The sequence below is a fragment of the Bos mutus genome, chromosome 17, assembly GCF_027580195.1.
Source record: "Bos mutus isolate GX-2022 chromosome 17, NWIPB_WYAK_1.1, whole genome shotgun sequence".
Lineage (NCBI taxonomy): Eukaryota > Metazoa > Chordata > Mammalia > Artiodactyla > Bovidae > Bos > Bos mutus.
The window spans coordinates 16,613,780-16,629,770 of NC_091633.1; the positions used below are offsets into that span (position 1 = coordinate 16,613,780).

Here is a 15,991-nt window from a genome sequence, read left to right on the forward strand (position 1 = left end):
TCACGTGGGTCTGTGACCAAGGGGAAGGGACATGTAATGACACAGCAAGCCCCATGGAAAGGACCTTAAAGGCCAAATCATCCGCTTTTCCTCTGTTTACTGAGAGGCGTGGTCACAGATGCCATTACCTGGTGAAACCAGCATCTTAAAGCCAGACAGTTTGTCTCAAGGATCCATCTCTATTCTTAAGATTGTTTTAATGCACACTCCCTCTTCCTAGTAAGGTCTCATTTAGACAGGGCTTTGAGCTGAGAAGCTTATTGGCAGAGCTCATAATCGTCTTAATAGCCAGCGTTTACGGAGCACGCGTTAAATACTAGGTGCTATGTGAAATGCCTTGAATTAGCTGTGATTCTCACAACATCCCTAAAAAGAAAAGCCGTATTACGGATGTCCTCCTTTGACACGTGACGACACTGATTCTCCAAGAGGTTATAACTTGCCCAGGGCCACACAGCAATGAATTGGAATCCAGGGGCATGTGATGCCAAAGGCAGTTTCTAAGCAAATAATAGTAAGAATTTTAGAGACTTGCCTGGTGGTCTGGTGGCGAAGACTTCGCCTTGCAATGCAGGAGGTGTAGGTTCAGTCCCTGGTCAGGGACCTAAGATCATGCATCGTGGCCAAAAAGCCAAAACATAACACAGAAGGAAGATTATAACAAATTCAATAAAGACTTTAAAAATGGTCCACATTAAAAAAAAAGTCTTAAAAATGATCATTTTAAAATTCCTCCATTAAAAAGTATTTAGGATTATATATATATATCCTATATATATGGGATTGCTGGAATGGGGTATGGAAATTTCATCAATTCAAGTAGGCCTGATTTATCCCACTCCCAGAGAAAGTCTCCATGTCCCTAGCATGAGATAAAGAACCAGCTCTGGCCTGGATGACAAACTGGGGTCATCCCCCCAGCCTGCAGGGGACTTAAACGAGATGCACACAAGACCCAGAAGTGCATCCGTCTGTCAAGTGAGGGGCCGGGGCTCCAACTTAATTAATGCCCTTCTCCCTGCCAACATTTCTTTTGCCCTCCCATCTGTTCAAAGGAAGCCTTTTCCTCTCTCGGGATTAAGGGACCTTTTTGGTTCCAGCTTATTCAGAATAAAGTTCCTTGGAAGAAGTGCCCAATTTCTTTTTTTCCTTTGAGCCTGACACACAGAGCCAGCTGTTGAATCAGGAAACTCTGCCAAGAGAGCCTGCCATGCCCAGATCTCATCTGGTATCTTCTTGGGTGGATTTTTGCTCCTCCCTATCTTTTAAAAAAAATTCTTGTAGGGTTTTTTCCACTTTATTATTATTATTCTTCCAAGGGAATCTGGAACTGGCAGACCCAGAGATCAAAGCCTTAAGAGAGGCCGTGTTCCTCCCTAAAGACATAAACAAGACTCTAAAGACACAGGACCAAAGACAGGGTGGAGGTTGATGCCGTCAGCCTGACCTACCTCAGCCCTCCCTTTTTTCCCCACAGCTTCCTGAGCTCATCTGCCTTCACCCAGGCTGGCTGCCTCTGGGCATCCTGACTCACCAACTGGTCACCCTTGTATTGTGGCCAGAGGAGGAGGTTACCTGGGTTGAGGGTGGAATCTGAGGATGGAGCAGCTTGGTCTCACCCTAAAACATTCCCCAACACCCTAAATCTGGTACATACCTCAAATTATACCACTGACCAAGCATCCCAGCGGATTTGCCTGCTCCCTGGCCTCAATTTTCAGGGGAAAATACTGCTAGGTACACTCATATGTTGTACCATTCCCACTTTGGTATGAAATAGTCTATGAGTTGGTTTCCATAGGTCAGAGCAGCACAAGAATGTTTGGTACCTTGAGGTGGAGGGAAAGGAAGAATTAAAGGGAAAAGTAGCATTTATACATCAGTAGAGAAAGAAAAGGAAACCCAAAGTTATTATGTGCCTACTGTATACTGGTCCTTTCCATATGTATCATTTATATTTTCATGACAACCCTAAGGTTGTTCATTATCATCTACATTTTGTAGTTGACTCACCAGTGACCATCCCGGCTGAGTGGTCTAACCCAGTGGTCTCTAACTTAGTTTGTAAGAATCCCCAAGAGTGCCTGATGGGGATTCCTGGGCCCCACCCCACCCCCAGGTCCTGATTCACTTGTATGCGGCCCATGAATTTGCAAGTGTGATACACTCCCAAGTGATGCTAATGGTGTTGGTCCATGGGCCACCGCTTGAGCAGCACAGGTCTAGTCACGGCAATTTTACCTAGCCAATGATGGGTCCGAATGATGGGCCAGCCTGAGCCCATTTGGGCCAGTGAGACATGAAAGTAGATTTGCCAGGGGCTTCTGGGAAGGAAGACCCTGCTGGCTACCAGCAGTCATTTTACAGGCACATGAGGAGGATGTCTAAGGATGAAGCTGATTCTATGGACAGTTGACTCTATGGGAAGCTCAGTGAAACAACAGAACTTCAAGGTCAGCCCTGGATCCTACTCTGGAGTCCCTCTTACGTGAAGTAGGAAATTTCCATATTACTTATGCAAGGGAGGATGGAGTTTCCTGTTGCTTTGAGCTCAGAGCATCCTAACAGATATTAGGTCATATTATTGTCACTCTCAGATGAAGAGAGGTAGGCTCGGTCCAAGCCCAAGGTCACTCAGCCAGGGACCCAGGTCTGTGTGATGCCAATTTGTTATACTTTCTGGTGTACACTTTCTTATACTTTCCAGTACCTGATGTGACTCCCCATCTGGCCCAAGTATTTGGGGCCAGACCCACTGAATCTCCCATCACCAAGAGGTTCAGGATTCCATCCACCCATCTGTCCATCCAGCTTCCACCCAGCCATCAAGTCAGCCTTCCCTTCACCTAGTGATTATCGTGTGCTTGGTGCACATCAAACTCTGTGCTCATTGCTTATAATCCTGGATGACAAATTTCCATCTTAGCCCTGAAGGAACTCAAATCCAGAGGAAGAGAGAGCCCCGCAATATCCGCATCTCTGCTACATCCCCAAGACTTTGGCATAGCAGCCAGTCCACTGAGGCCAGATGCCCAGTCCTGTTGGGTTTGTAACCTGTCAGCATATCATAAAAACCCAGTCTTCTTTTATTTAACTCAGATTTGTACGCCTTTGGAAACTTGGATTTTTTTTGTTCGTTTGTTTAACATCAGTAAAGCAATTCAAGATCTGCAGTAATGGGGATTATATACATATCCAGCCGTCACATGTCTATGTTTATAGAGCATCAAAGAGCACAGCACATTATTAAACTTCTAATTAATGCTCGTAATGCTCTGGTGTCATGAGCAAAGGGCGGATAATAACCTTATTTTACTGAGGGGACCAGCGGCCACTGTAATTCAGCAACTTGCCCGTGGTCCTGTGGCAGATCACCTGCATTTTGCACCTTCATTAACAGCACAGCTTATTAATTATAACAGTTACATGAACAACTAGCATTTACTGAGAAGACCCCATAAACCCGGCCCCGTCCTGAGGACGTGACACACATTAGCACTGAACCTCTGCCTCCACCCTATGAGGTAGGCTCTGTGCATGAGGAACCCAAAGCTCAGAGGTATCGTATTTGCCCAAGACTCTTGTCTGTCACGTTGAGAAGTGAGAACTTGTGTACACTTGTCCTGAGTCGTCTTCTACTTTGCTGTGTGACCTACAGAAAATGCTCAGCCTTTCTAAATCTTGGGTTGCTCATCTGTTAGTGGAGCAGGGAGAGTACAGACTTTGGAACTAAACTACGTGTTGGATCTGAACCCCACCTCTGCCCCCTACTTGTCAGGCAACTCTGGAAGCACCCTTGACCTCTCTGTAACTCCATTGTCCACATCTGTATAAGGGAGGTGATGGACAGCCCTATCCCACAAATTGTGTCGCAAGGTTGAAATGAGTTAATGCACAAAAATGTTTGCAACAGTACCTGGTACTTAGTAAGCACTCGATAAATGTCAGCCATTTCTTTAAAAATGTATTTTTAATTGGAGGATAATTGCTTTACAGTGCTGTGTTTCTCCCGTTCAACAACGTAATCAGACATAAGGATACATATATCCCCTCCCTCTTGAACCTCCCTTGCACTCCACCCCCAATCCCACCCCTCTAGGCCGTCACAGAGCACCAAGCTGAGCTCCCTGTGTTATATGGCAGCTTCCCCCTAGCTATCTGTTTTACACGTGGTAATGTATATGTTTCGACGCTTCTCTCTCAGTTTGTCCCTGTCAGCCACTCTAAGTTTATCTGTCATGTGGTGAAAAGATTGTGCTGGGTGGTCTCAGCTCTGATACTCTCTGATGATCCTGAAATTAATGACCTCCCATGGGATGTGATTTAGCCACAGGGAAATAGTATATACAGCTCTCCTTGGGCGTTATTTGGGGTCATCTAGACAAAATACTTGCCATGTGCTAACAAAAATCATGGTCAAGACCCTTTTCATTGCAAATGAGAGGAAAACCCAATTCAAAGTGTCCTAAGCAAAAGAGAAAATTGCCTCAGGTAAGCAAGAGTCTGCAGGTAAATTCTGCTTATTACACCTGCCTTTCCTTCCTCACTACTCTGCACCCCCTACCCCACTTCCGTGCTCCACTTGGACTGAACCATCTTCTGTATCAAGTTCTCGGTCACCTCTAGGTTTTTTCATGTGCTGCTACATCTGCCTGGAACTCCATCCTCCTCCTTCCTCTTTTACAGCCTCCTAGTCTTCAAGACCTTGGAGAAGGCAATGGCACCCCACTCCAGTACTCTTGCCTGGAAAATCCCATGGACGGAGGAGCCTGGTAGGCTGCAGTCCGTGGGGTCGCGAAGAGTCAGACACGACTGAGTGACTTCCCTTTCACTTTTCACTTTCATGCACTGGAGAAGGAAATGGCAACCCACTCCAGTGTTCTTGCCTGGAGAACCCCAGGGACAGGGGAGCCTGGTGGGCTGCCGTCTCTGGGGTCGCACAGAGTCGGACGCGACTGAAGTGACTTAGCAGCCGCAGCAGCAGTCTTCAAGACCTGCTTAGACTAAGAGGTCACCTCCATGCCCTGGCTACCCCTCTGTCCTTGATGAGTCAGACATGCCTGAAGCCCCCGGGCCCACTCTGGCCACAGCCTGCATAGCACAGCGTTACAGTTCGCTTAGTTGCCTACCTGCCCCTTTGGGACTCCGAAAGGGTACGTCTATCCTAGTCCTGGGCTGGCACCCTCAGAGGAGCTCAGTAAGCCTTTTTTGAATGAAAGAATATCCAATATGTCCTACACAATGGGGACAATTCATTGATAATTCCAAAGACTGGAGTGCCAGAGTGTGCAAGGGAATTAGGGAGCCCTAGACAACTGTCAGGAGACCCCAGCGCTGGTGGGAACAGTGTAAGTCTGCACAAGGTTAGGCAAATGGGCACCCCTGAATCTCCGCTCTGGCTAGGTTCTTACCCCAGCCCACACACTACGTCCCAGAAAAACCTGGCAGGAGCCTTGGGCTCCTCACTACTTCTCCCCGAAAGGCACATCTGAGGTGGTTTTATTTGTAGGTCCTGCACAGGATCTTGTGAAAACAAAAATAATCTCTCACCCGTCTCTGTGGTGTTTTGTTCGCTTCCCTCTCATTTGCCCTGCAACCCGCCTGTCCTCTGTTTAGGCCCAGGAAAGTGTGAAAAGGAACATTTGACACCATCAAGGGCACCCATGCTGTCGCCTTTTTGGAGAAGCGCTCTTTGTTCAGGCTTTCACATTTGAAGAGCACACGCAGGTTCAGCTTCTGATTTTCTCCACCCCAGGCTGCCAGCCACGGCCTTCGCCCTTCTCTGCTCATCCCCATCCCCCGCCCATGTTTGCTAACTCTGAGAAGGAGGAAGTTTTGCTTTTTTAAACAAGCCTGAACCCCAATTAGTCTCTCAGTAACTTGATACTCATTGGTGGCGACCGTGGTTTCTCATCTAGCGTTGTTATTGATTTGGTCAGAAGTAATTAAGGAGATAATTCTTACTCAGTTACATTTCCCTGAATTTCCTGAGGTTGCTAGCTCTGCTCCCTGTCTGTATTTTCTTTTCCAAATTAATTTTGTCTTGACTCCGAAATGAGCACGGATATGACGGGCTTGTTGTGTTGATTTTCATGAGAACAAAGTGGGGCTCTGTATTTTAATTCCAACTAGGGCTCCCACATTCTTTTAAGTTAGATTTTTTGAAATTCTTGATTTTTTTTTTAGGCCGTGCTGCATGGCATGTGGGATCTTAGTTCCCTGACCAGGGATTGAACCTGAGTCCCTTGCATTGGGAGCGCACTGGACCACCAGGGAAGTCCCCTTACGTAATTTTTTTAAGCTAATATACACAAGTTAAAAAGAAAAAATAGCACGGAAAGGCTTTTACCGAAGAGGAACCCATCTTCCTGGCCCACATCTCACTCTTGATGCCATTCCCCAGGCAGCCTCGTCTAACACTTACTTCTAGTGATCCACGCCTCCAAGGTATTTAAGTTTTATCTCTATATCTTGGTTAATACGTTTAAGGCTATGATGATTTTCTATGAAAGATGAGGATCTAGATTCTCGGTAGCCCTGTGCACCCACTGCCCACTTCCGAATCCCATCCCCTGGAGGACAGTGCTATTTTAATAGTTCTGGTACTGGTTAATTTTATATCTTTTAAAAGTATGTTATCAGGTCAATGAATCTATTCCATATGACGCTATCACGATAGACACATGACTTTAGACATCTGTGCAAGCCCATGGACTACACAGCAGGAGCGAATCCCAATGTGAAGATGGGCTGTGGGTGATGACGTATCACTGTAGGTTCCTCTCTCGTAAGGCGTGCGCCGCTCTGGCGGGGATGTTGTTAATGGTGGAGAATGTGGACGTGTGGGCCTGGTGTGGGGAGGTGGTGGTGAGAGGTGGGGGTTGGTAAGGGAGCTCTCTACACCTTTTGCTCAGTTTTGCTGTGAACTTAAAACTGTTCTTTAAAACATTACCTTTAAAAGCAACTGTTACCCTTGTAACAGCTCTGTTCACCCTGAAGAACGGAAGAAGAAAAGACTAACTCCTCGCCGGGACTCCTCCTGTCTTACTGCTGCCCTTCCATTGTCGATATTGATAGCACCTACATTCTCTTCAGGACTGGTAATTCCGTTTTCCAGGCTTTGTCTGTGAGCTGAGTCTAAAAGTTGAAACTCAGCAAACGTTACAGTTGCGTGTTCACCCATTCACCCGCTCACTCAACCAAGAAACCTCTCTGTCCTTGTCATGGTGCCAGAGACCAAAGATGCCACGTGACAAGGTCACACACACTCCCTGCACAAACTGCAAGGCTGGAATTTAAAGGAGGAGAGAGGAAACATACAATTTACAGTGTAAGCATAATAACCGCTTAAATCAGTGGTTTTTAACTTTATGGTCAAAATACCAATATGAAACCTAACACAGAGGTAAGCTGAATATATAGCTAATATCTTAACTAGGAGCCGCTTGGCTGTCTTTGTGAGCAGAGACAGAATCTCAGCCCGTCTGCCCCCTCCACTGATCCTCAGGCTGAAGCCACAGCTCTAGAGCATTCTGCACGCCGAGGACTGAGAGGTGGTGAGAGGCGTCACAGCTGCAGTTCTGTTTCACGGTTGTAAAGCCCCCACCAGGGAACCTGTGCAGCATCGGATGCACTTGTCCAGGACACACTGCTGCAAAATGGCACTCAGGGGACAGCTGGGGACAAACATCTGCTCATCGTGAAAGGTGCCAGACCCGTCTTGACGATGCCTGTGGCCCAGCCCAGCATACCTGGGGGGCTTTTGGGGGCCATGGAGGGGAATATTCTGACTGCCCTTGACATGAGGGTCCCATCCAGGTGTGTGCGTGTGTGTGTTTGCTTACTGAAATATAAAATCTGTCTGGAAGGATACAGAAGAACGTGATAACACTAGCCATCTCCAGAGAGGGAAATGAATGTCTGGAGGACAAGGTGGAAATAATACTTTTTAACTACATACCCTCTTGTATGTTTTAAAATCATTGGAAAATATTACATATTCAAAAAAAACGAAAAAAATGAAGTGAAATGAAGTAAAACTCAAGGCTTCATTTTCAGCTCGTAGTGAGGACCCTCATCTCTGAGCTTATCTTGCTGAAGTAGCTTCTCATGGTTCCTCAGCAGCATTAAAGCTTTAGGCATCTTTCCTCCAGCTTAGGGATGTCAAGAGAGCCTGCATCAGCATCACACTCTTCATTTCAGTTTCTTATGGTTCCTTCTGTTTGAGAAGCTGTTTCTTCCACTTTCTGTGTTCAGTTCAGTCTGAAACTGGGGTAGCAATCTCCCTCACCACCCCCAAGCTGTGTTTGGCACCTTCATTTGTCACATTGTAGTTGAATTGCCTGTTTAATACAAGTCTCCCCACTAGACCATGAACTCCTTGAGGGCAGAGATGGTGTCTCATTCTGAGTCATGTCCCCAGCTGGTTTCTAACTCCCAGTAGGTATTTAAGAAATAGCTAGGCTACTCTTGCCCCTCACCCAGCCTCCTTAATGTGGTTCATGTACCTTGGAATTGAATGGCACCCTGTGGACAGCACTACAGGATTCATACCATAGCAGCCCTGGAGTCACACAAAGCCTCATCCCAAGGGGAGAGGCCCCAACCAAGCTCTGCATCTTGGCTGTTTTCTCTTTCAACGCTGGCTTAGATACTCTGCTTCTGCTTCTTAAATGGAAGGTGAGCAGATATTAACCAATGGAAGGCTGAGTTTCCTTGGACCTTCAGGGAGTTTGCCCAGATTTTGCAAAAAATGTTGATGTCATCTTCCAAGTTAAGAAAAAGAACTGAAGCTACATGGGGTCTTAATCCCCTCCCCTCACCCAACCCATATGCCCACCTGGCTATTGACAACATAAGGGAGATTTTCTTGGGTCACTACTTGTTTCTTTTCTCCAAAATGAATTCCCAAGGAATTTGTTTCGTTTTCTAGAAAGGGAGTAAGTTGTGGTATGATCAGCAATACAGAGAGCCCCGTGATCAACTAGATTGGCAGATTCTCACTCCTATAGCCAAAATCCAGTCTTTGTACCCCTGTACTGAGTTGAGTCTCAGAAACAGTTTAGGGTGAAGTAGAAAAGAGTAGCTTTATTGCTTTGCCAGGCAGAGGGGGCCACAGCAGGCTAATGCCCTCAAAACTCTGTGTCCCAACCCAGAGAGCATAGTGAGTAGTTTTATGGTAATGGTTCAAAGAGGACAGTGTGATCCATCTGTGGGCATTCTTCTGATCGGTTGGTAATGAGGTTTCTAGGAGTCAGCATCATCAACCTTTTGGTTCCAACAGGTCTGGGGTCTGCATACTTGTGGGCAGTATGCAGTTAACTTCTTCCACCTGGTGGGGTTTCCGTATCTACAAAACAGCTCAAAGCTCTTGTTACATGTATGCCTTGAGGGGGGACCAGGACCCTGCCCCAAGGCCACACTATTGTTTCCTGATTGTTTCTCTCTCTCCTCCCCATTAGCCACTGTTTGAACTGGCCACTCTCACTCAGGAAGGTCTGGAGGCAAATGAAACCTATTTCCCGTAATCAAGAAACCAGGGACACAAAAAGACTTTTGTGCCCAGGAGCCCCACAGGCTCTTGCTTGGTTTCACTCCAGCAGCTGGGTGACCTCATACAGGTTATTTAATTAATCTGGTTTCAGTTTCCTTACCCATAACATGGGAATAATAATAGTTACAGCCCTTAACTTTTGGAGTGGTTGTGAAGATTTAATGCGAAAACATAATGTAAAGCGCCTGGTAAAGGAATGGTAGTCACGCGTCATGACGCTGATTTTCCTTCCTGGGACCATGGCGGACATTGCTGATCAACCACAGAACTCCTTTCTGAAGAGATCCAGCTACAGGGAGCCACTGCTTCTAATGGGTAGATTGAAGCTAGCATTCAGCTTGGAGCCCATTTGCCATCTCTAGCCTAGTATCTTTCCAGACATTTGGGAGGTGCTGAAATTTAGGCACTGTTACCATTATTAAACAGAAGCACCTTTGGCAAGGTGGCTGTTACATCCTGGGGCCCCTTCCCTGAATCTCCTTCAGGAGGTTGAGTGGCAGACTGTCATATACATTCCCATTGGCTACTAATGCTCAGCAGCTAGCCTGCTGGCCCCTCCTATTTAGTCTTTCAAAAGAGCTTATGAGATTAATGTATTTACTTTTTAAAGATTTTTTTTTTTTTTTTTTTTTTTTACTGGGTGGATAGTACATTTGCTGCTAGCAGGCCAGCTCAATCCCAGGGCTGATGGGGGCTCACTGACGGTGCCCTCCAATTTCCATTTCTATCAAGCAAGAGCAGGGAGGCAAAGACAGATTAGAAGGAACCAGGACTTGATTGCAAGCTATGGCATCTAGCGCCACCTACTGTTATATCCCTGCCTTGCTACCATTGCCAACTGCATTGAAGTTGATAGCCTTACTCTGCCCTTAATGAGTAAATGGGAATATTTTCATAATCTCACTCAAATTACATTTTTTTCATTTATAACTTAATTTTGTAAAAATGCCAGATCCTCATGATGTCGTGGCGATGATAGTAACATTTCCTTGGCGTGTTTAGTTCCAAAGACCTACGTACCAAGTGTGTCCTTTAGACCTCTCCTGTCTTTTGAATAAAGACCCGGCAGGTGCCTGCCAGCTGAGAGCCCTGGTAACTGGAGGGAGTGGCTTGCCTGGGGTCACACAGCTGAGGGGCCAGGACCTGGGGCTCCTAATTCACATGCTGTTATTCTCCCTGTGTGTCTGTCACCCCTCCACCTCTCTGCTCCCCCCAGGGCCGTCTTGGGACCACCTAGCTCAGCACCCTGCCAGGTCCCTCAAGGCACGGTTTGCATTCCCATAGGGCTCGTGCATAATGTGGATCCTGCTGGCTGATTCACAAAAGAGAGGAAGGGGAAGGCTGTATTGCACCCCATGGAAGAAAAGCCAGTGAAACAGTTCTTTATACTTTTGTGCTTTTTTCTGAATGTCAGTTGTGCCCACCCCCACCCCAAGGCTCCCTCCTCACCCTCTGTAACACGTCACTCTGCCTTCATTAACTGGAACGTTCATCCCCTCTGTGTGCTTCTCCAGAATCCATCTTCACACTCGTCTTCCTTCTCAAGGAGACTGGATGTATCAGAGTTCTTCAGAGAAAGAGAACTAATGGAATATGTTTAGGTATGCATACGGATTTGTTGTTGGTGTTCAGTTGCCAAGTCATGTCCTACTCTTTGAGACCACATGGACTGCAGCACGCCAGGCTTCCCTGTCCCTCACCATCTCCCGATGTTTGCTAAAGTTCATGTCCACTGAAATGGTGATGCTGTCTAGCCATCTCATCCTTTGTTGTCCTCTTCTCCTTCTGCCTTCTGTCTTTCTACAGAGATTTATTATAAGGAATTAGTTCATGGAGTTGTGGGGGCTGATAAGTCCCAAGACCTGCCTTTGGCAAACTTGAGACCCAGGAGAGCTGTTGGCAGAGCGCCAAAGGCCTAAGAACCAAGAGAGCTGATGGTGTTAAGTTCTAGTTCAAAAGCTTCCAGACTCAAGACCCAGGGAGGGCTGACATTTCAGTTTGAGTCCAAAGGCAGAAAAAAACTGATGTCCCAGCTGGAAGGCAGTTAGGCTAAAGGAATTTCCTCTTATTGGGGATGGTCTACCTTTTATTCTGTGCAGTCCTTCAAATGATTAGATGAGGCTCACCCTTATTAGGGAGGGCAGTCTGCTCTACTGTGTCTGTCAGGTTAAATCTTAAACTCGTCCAACAGCATCCTCACAGAAAAACCCAGAATAACATTTGTCCAAATGTCTGAGCAGTCCATGGCCCCGTCAAGTTGACACACACAATGAACCATAGCACCAGGCGACTGATCGTGGCTCTGCCAGCTGGCAAGCTATGTGAGTGTGCCTGATTGCCTCTCTGCTTCTGTTTCTCTTTCTCTACAATGGGTGGCATTTTCAGGATCCACCACAGCTTTCACACCAAGACCAGGTCAATCCAGCAGTCCCCAGTCAGTGAGTCGTTTCTGCCCTACGCTTGGACTCCTGCCACGGGCCAGTTTTGCCCTGGAGCTCACGCTGGACCGGCTGAGACTCCAGCGGGTCCCCATTGTGGTCTGAGACTCTCAATCCTGCTCACTCCTTTTCTCTTTCTCACCCTCAGTAAGACTCTTGTGCTCCTGTCTCAGTGCCCACTTCCCAGAGGGCCCAGCTGATGTAGATGTTAATATTCTTAAGGAGTTCAGGTCATTTACTCTGCAGAATGACTATACAGCAAGGTGACTATAGTTAATAATACTGTATTACATATTTGAAGGGAGAAGGCAATGGCACCCCACTCCAGTACTCTTGCCTGGGAAATCCCATGGACGGAGGAGCCTAGTAGGCTGCAGTCCGTGGGGTCGCTAGGAGTCGGACATGACTGAGCGACTTCACTTTCACTTTTCACTTTCATGCATTGGAGGAGGAAATGGCAACCCACTCCAGTGTTATTTCCTGGAGAATCCCAGGGACAGCGGGCCCTGATGGGCTGCCGTCTATGGGGTCACACAGAGTTGGTCACGACTGAAGCGACTTAGCAGCAGCAGCAACATATTTGAAAGTTGTGAAGGGAGTCCATCTTAAAAGTCCTCATCACAAAAAAAAATTTTCTGTAACCATGTAAGGTGACAGATGTCAACTCGATTTATTGTGGTGGATTTATCTTGTGGTAGATTTTTTGTGGTGTACTATACAAATAGCAAATCATTATGTTGTACACCTGAAACAATGTTATATGTCAGTGATACCTCAAAAATAACAAATGCTGTCTAAAGGAGGCACCCTGCCTTTAGTGAAGAGAGTCTCTAAAGAATTCAGGAGCTCATTTCATATTTCAGTTGCAAGGTCTGCATCTGGATGAGGTCACTAATTCAGGGTTATCCATACATTGTAAGTGGGTACCTGCCTTATACCCTTATTACAAAGAAGTTTACTCTCCCCAAAGGAAAGCATCGATCACCATGATAAAACCACCAAAGGCTTAAATATCAGTCTGCAAGCTGAGTTCTCTGGACTCACATGTACACTCTTCCCATGGACCCTGCCCACTCTCTGCTTGCTTTGTTGTTTATACCTTGTCCGTAATGAGTCTGCAGTTTGCTAAACATCTTGCCTGTTCCTCAGTGTTCTCTTTTCCAACCGTCTCCCTTTCCCCCGCCCCCCTCACCACTTGACAGAGCATCCCCAGCTGTTCCCCTGACGTCTGTATCAACCCAAGTACATTTAGCAGGAATTCATTTCCATCTTAATCTGATTCAAGGAAGTGGATCATATTTTAAGAACTAACGAAGATGGGTTTAGAACATCCTTTCATAAAAGACAAGAGAACAACAGACATTTCGAAGATTGCCTCTCTGGCCTTGACCTTCAACCAATCATTCTGATCTTCTGCCATATAAAAATTCTTACAACAAAATCTAACAAAGCTCAATGGGCCAGCTTTGGAGGCAGCATCCATAAATTAATAGCTGTCACAGCTATCCCTTGTCTAGCCCCTGCCATGCAAAATTGGGAGCAGGGTAAAGTAGTGGTTAAGAACACATGCTTTTCAACAACAAACAGCAACAACAAAACCCGATTAAAAACTAGACAGAGGATCTGAACAGACATTTTTTAAGGAAGATGTATCCCGATGGTCAACAGATACATGAAAAGACATTCGGCATCTCTATAATCATCAGTTCAGTTCAGTTCAGTCGCTCAGTCGTGTCCAACTCTTTGTAACCCCATGAATTGCAGCACACCAGGCCTCCCTGTCCATCACCAACTCCCCGAGTTCACCCAGACTCACATCCATTGAGTCAGTGATGCCATCCAGCCATCTCATCCTCTGTTGTCCCCTTATCCTTCTGCCCCCAATCCCTCCCAGCATCAGAGTCTTTTCCAATGAGTCAGCTCTTCGAATGAGGTGGCCAAAGTACTGGAGTTTCAGCTTTAGCATCATTCCTTCCAAAGAAATCCCAGGGCTGATCTCCTTCAGAATGGACTGGTTGGATCTCCTTGCAGTCCAAGGGACTCTCAAGAGTCTTCTCCAACACCACAGTTCAAAAGCATCAATTCTTCGGCGCTCAGCCTTCTTCACAGTCCAACTCTCACATCCATACGTGACCACAGGAAAAACCAGAGCCTTGACTAGACGAACCTTTGTTGGCAAAGTAATGTCTCTGCTTTTGAATATGCTATCCAGATTGGTCATAACTTTCCTTCCAAGGAGTAAGCGTCTTTTAATTTCATGGCTGCAGTCACCATCTGCAGTGATTCTGGAGCCCAAAGAAATAAAGTCTGACACTGTTTCCCCATCTATTTCCCAAGAAGTGATGGGACTGGATGCTATGATCTTAGTTTTCTGAATGTTGAGCTTTAAGGCAACTTTTTCACTCTCCTGTTTCACTTTCATCAAGAGGCTTTTTAGTTCCTCTTCACTTTCTGCCATAAGGGTGGTGTCATCTGCATATCTGAGGTTATTGATATTTCTCCCGGCAATCTTGATTCCAGCTTGTGCTTCTTCCAGTCCAGCGTTTCTCATGATGTACTCTGCATATAAGTTAAATAAGCAGGGTGACAATATACAGCCTCGACGTACTCCTTTTCCTATTTGGAACCAGTCTGTTGTTCCATGTCCAGTTCTTTTGCTTCCTGACCTGCGTACAAATTTCTCAAGAGGCAGGTCAGGTGGTCTGGTATTCCCATCTCTTTCAGAATTGTCCAAAGTTTATTGTGATCCACACAGTCAAAGGCGTTGGCATAGTCAATAAAGCAGAAATAAATGTTTTTCTGGAACTCTCTTGATTTTTCCATGATCCAGCGGAATTTGGCAATTTGATCTCTGATTCCTCTGCCTTTTCTAAAACCAGCTTGAACATCAGGAAGTTCACGGTTCACATATGGCTGAAGCCTGGCTTGGAGAATTTTGAGCATTACTTTACTAGCATGTGAGATGAGTGCAATTGTGCAGTAGTTTGAGCATTCTTTGGCATTGCCTTTCTTTGGGATTGGAATGAAAACTGACCTTTTCCAGTCCTGTGGCCACTGCTGAGTTTTCCAAATTTGCTGGCATATTGAGTGCAGCACTTTCACAGCATCGTCTTTCAGGATTTAGAATAGCTCAACTGGAATTCCATCACCTCCACTAGCTTTATTCATAGTGATGCTTTCTAAGGCCCACTTGACTTCACATTCCAGGATGTCTGGCTCTAGGTGAGTGATCACACCATCGTGATTATCTGGGTTGTGAAGATCTTTTTTGTACAGTTCTGTGTATTCTTGCCATCTCTTCTTAATATCTTCTGCTTGTGTTAGGTCCATACCATTTCTGTCCTTCATCGAGCCCATCTTTGCATGAAACGTTCCCTTGGTATCTCTAATTTTCTTGAAGAGATCTCTAGTCTTTCCCATTTTGTTGTTTTCCTCTATTTCTTTGCAATGATCGCTGAAGAAGGCTTTCTTATCTCTTATTATGGAACTCTGCATTCAGATGCTTGTATCTTTCCTTTTCTCCTTTGCTTTTCGCTTCTCTTCTTTTCATAGCTCTTTGTAAGGCCTCCCCAGACAGCCATTTTGCTTTTTTGCATTTCTTTTCCATGGGGATGGTCTTGATCCCTGTCTCCTGTATAATGTCATGAACCTCATTCCATAGGTCATCAGGCACTCTATCAGATCTAGGCCCTTAAATCTATTTCTCACTTCCATTGTATAATCATAAGGGATTTGATTTAGGTCATACCTGAATGATCTAGTGGTTTTTCCCTACTTTCTTCAATTTCAGTCTGAATTTGGCAATAAGGAGTTCATGATCTGAGCCACAGTCAGCTCCTGGTCTTGTTTTTGCTGACTGTATAGAGCTTTCCCATCTTTGGCTGCAAAGAATATAATCAGTCTGATTTCAGTGTTGACCATCTGGTCAGGGAAATGCAAATCAAAGCCACAGTGAGATATCACTTCACACCTGTTTGACTGGTCACTATCTAAAAGACAA

At 45.8% G+C, this 15,991-nt stretch overlaps 1 protein-coding gene across 7 annotated transcripts in view; it reads left to right on the forward strand.

Moving 5' to 3' along the window:
* Positions 1–15,991, forward strand: part of CCDC60 (coiled-coil domain containing 60) — a 177,229-nt gene that overhangs the window by 59,539 nt on the left and 101,699 nt on the right. The window contains exon 2 of one of the 7 annotated variants that reach the window (XR_011467445.1): positions 6,983–7,100. The exons of the other annotated variants lie outside the window; for them this stretch is intronic. The gene's annotated coding sequence lies outside the window, so the exon portion shown is untranslated. The remainder of the gene's footprint in view (positions 1–6,982; positions 7,101–15,991) is intronic. 7 annotated transcript variants of the gene reach the window in all.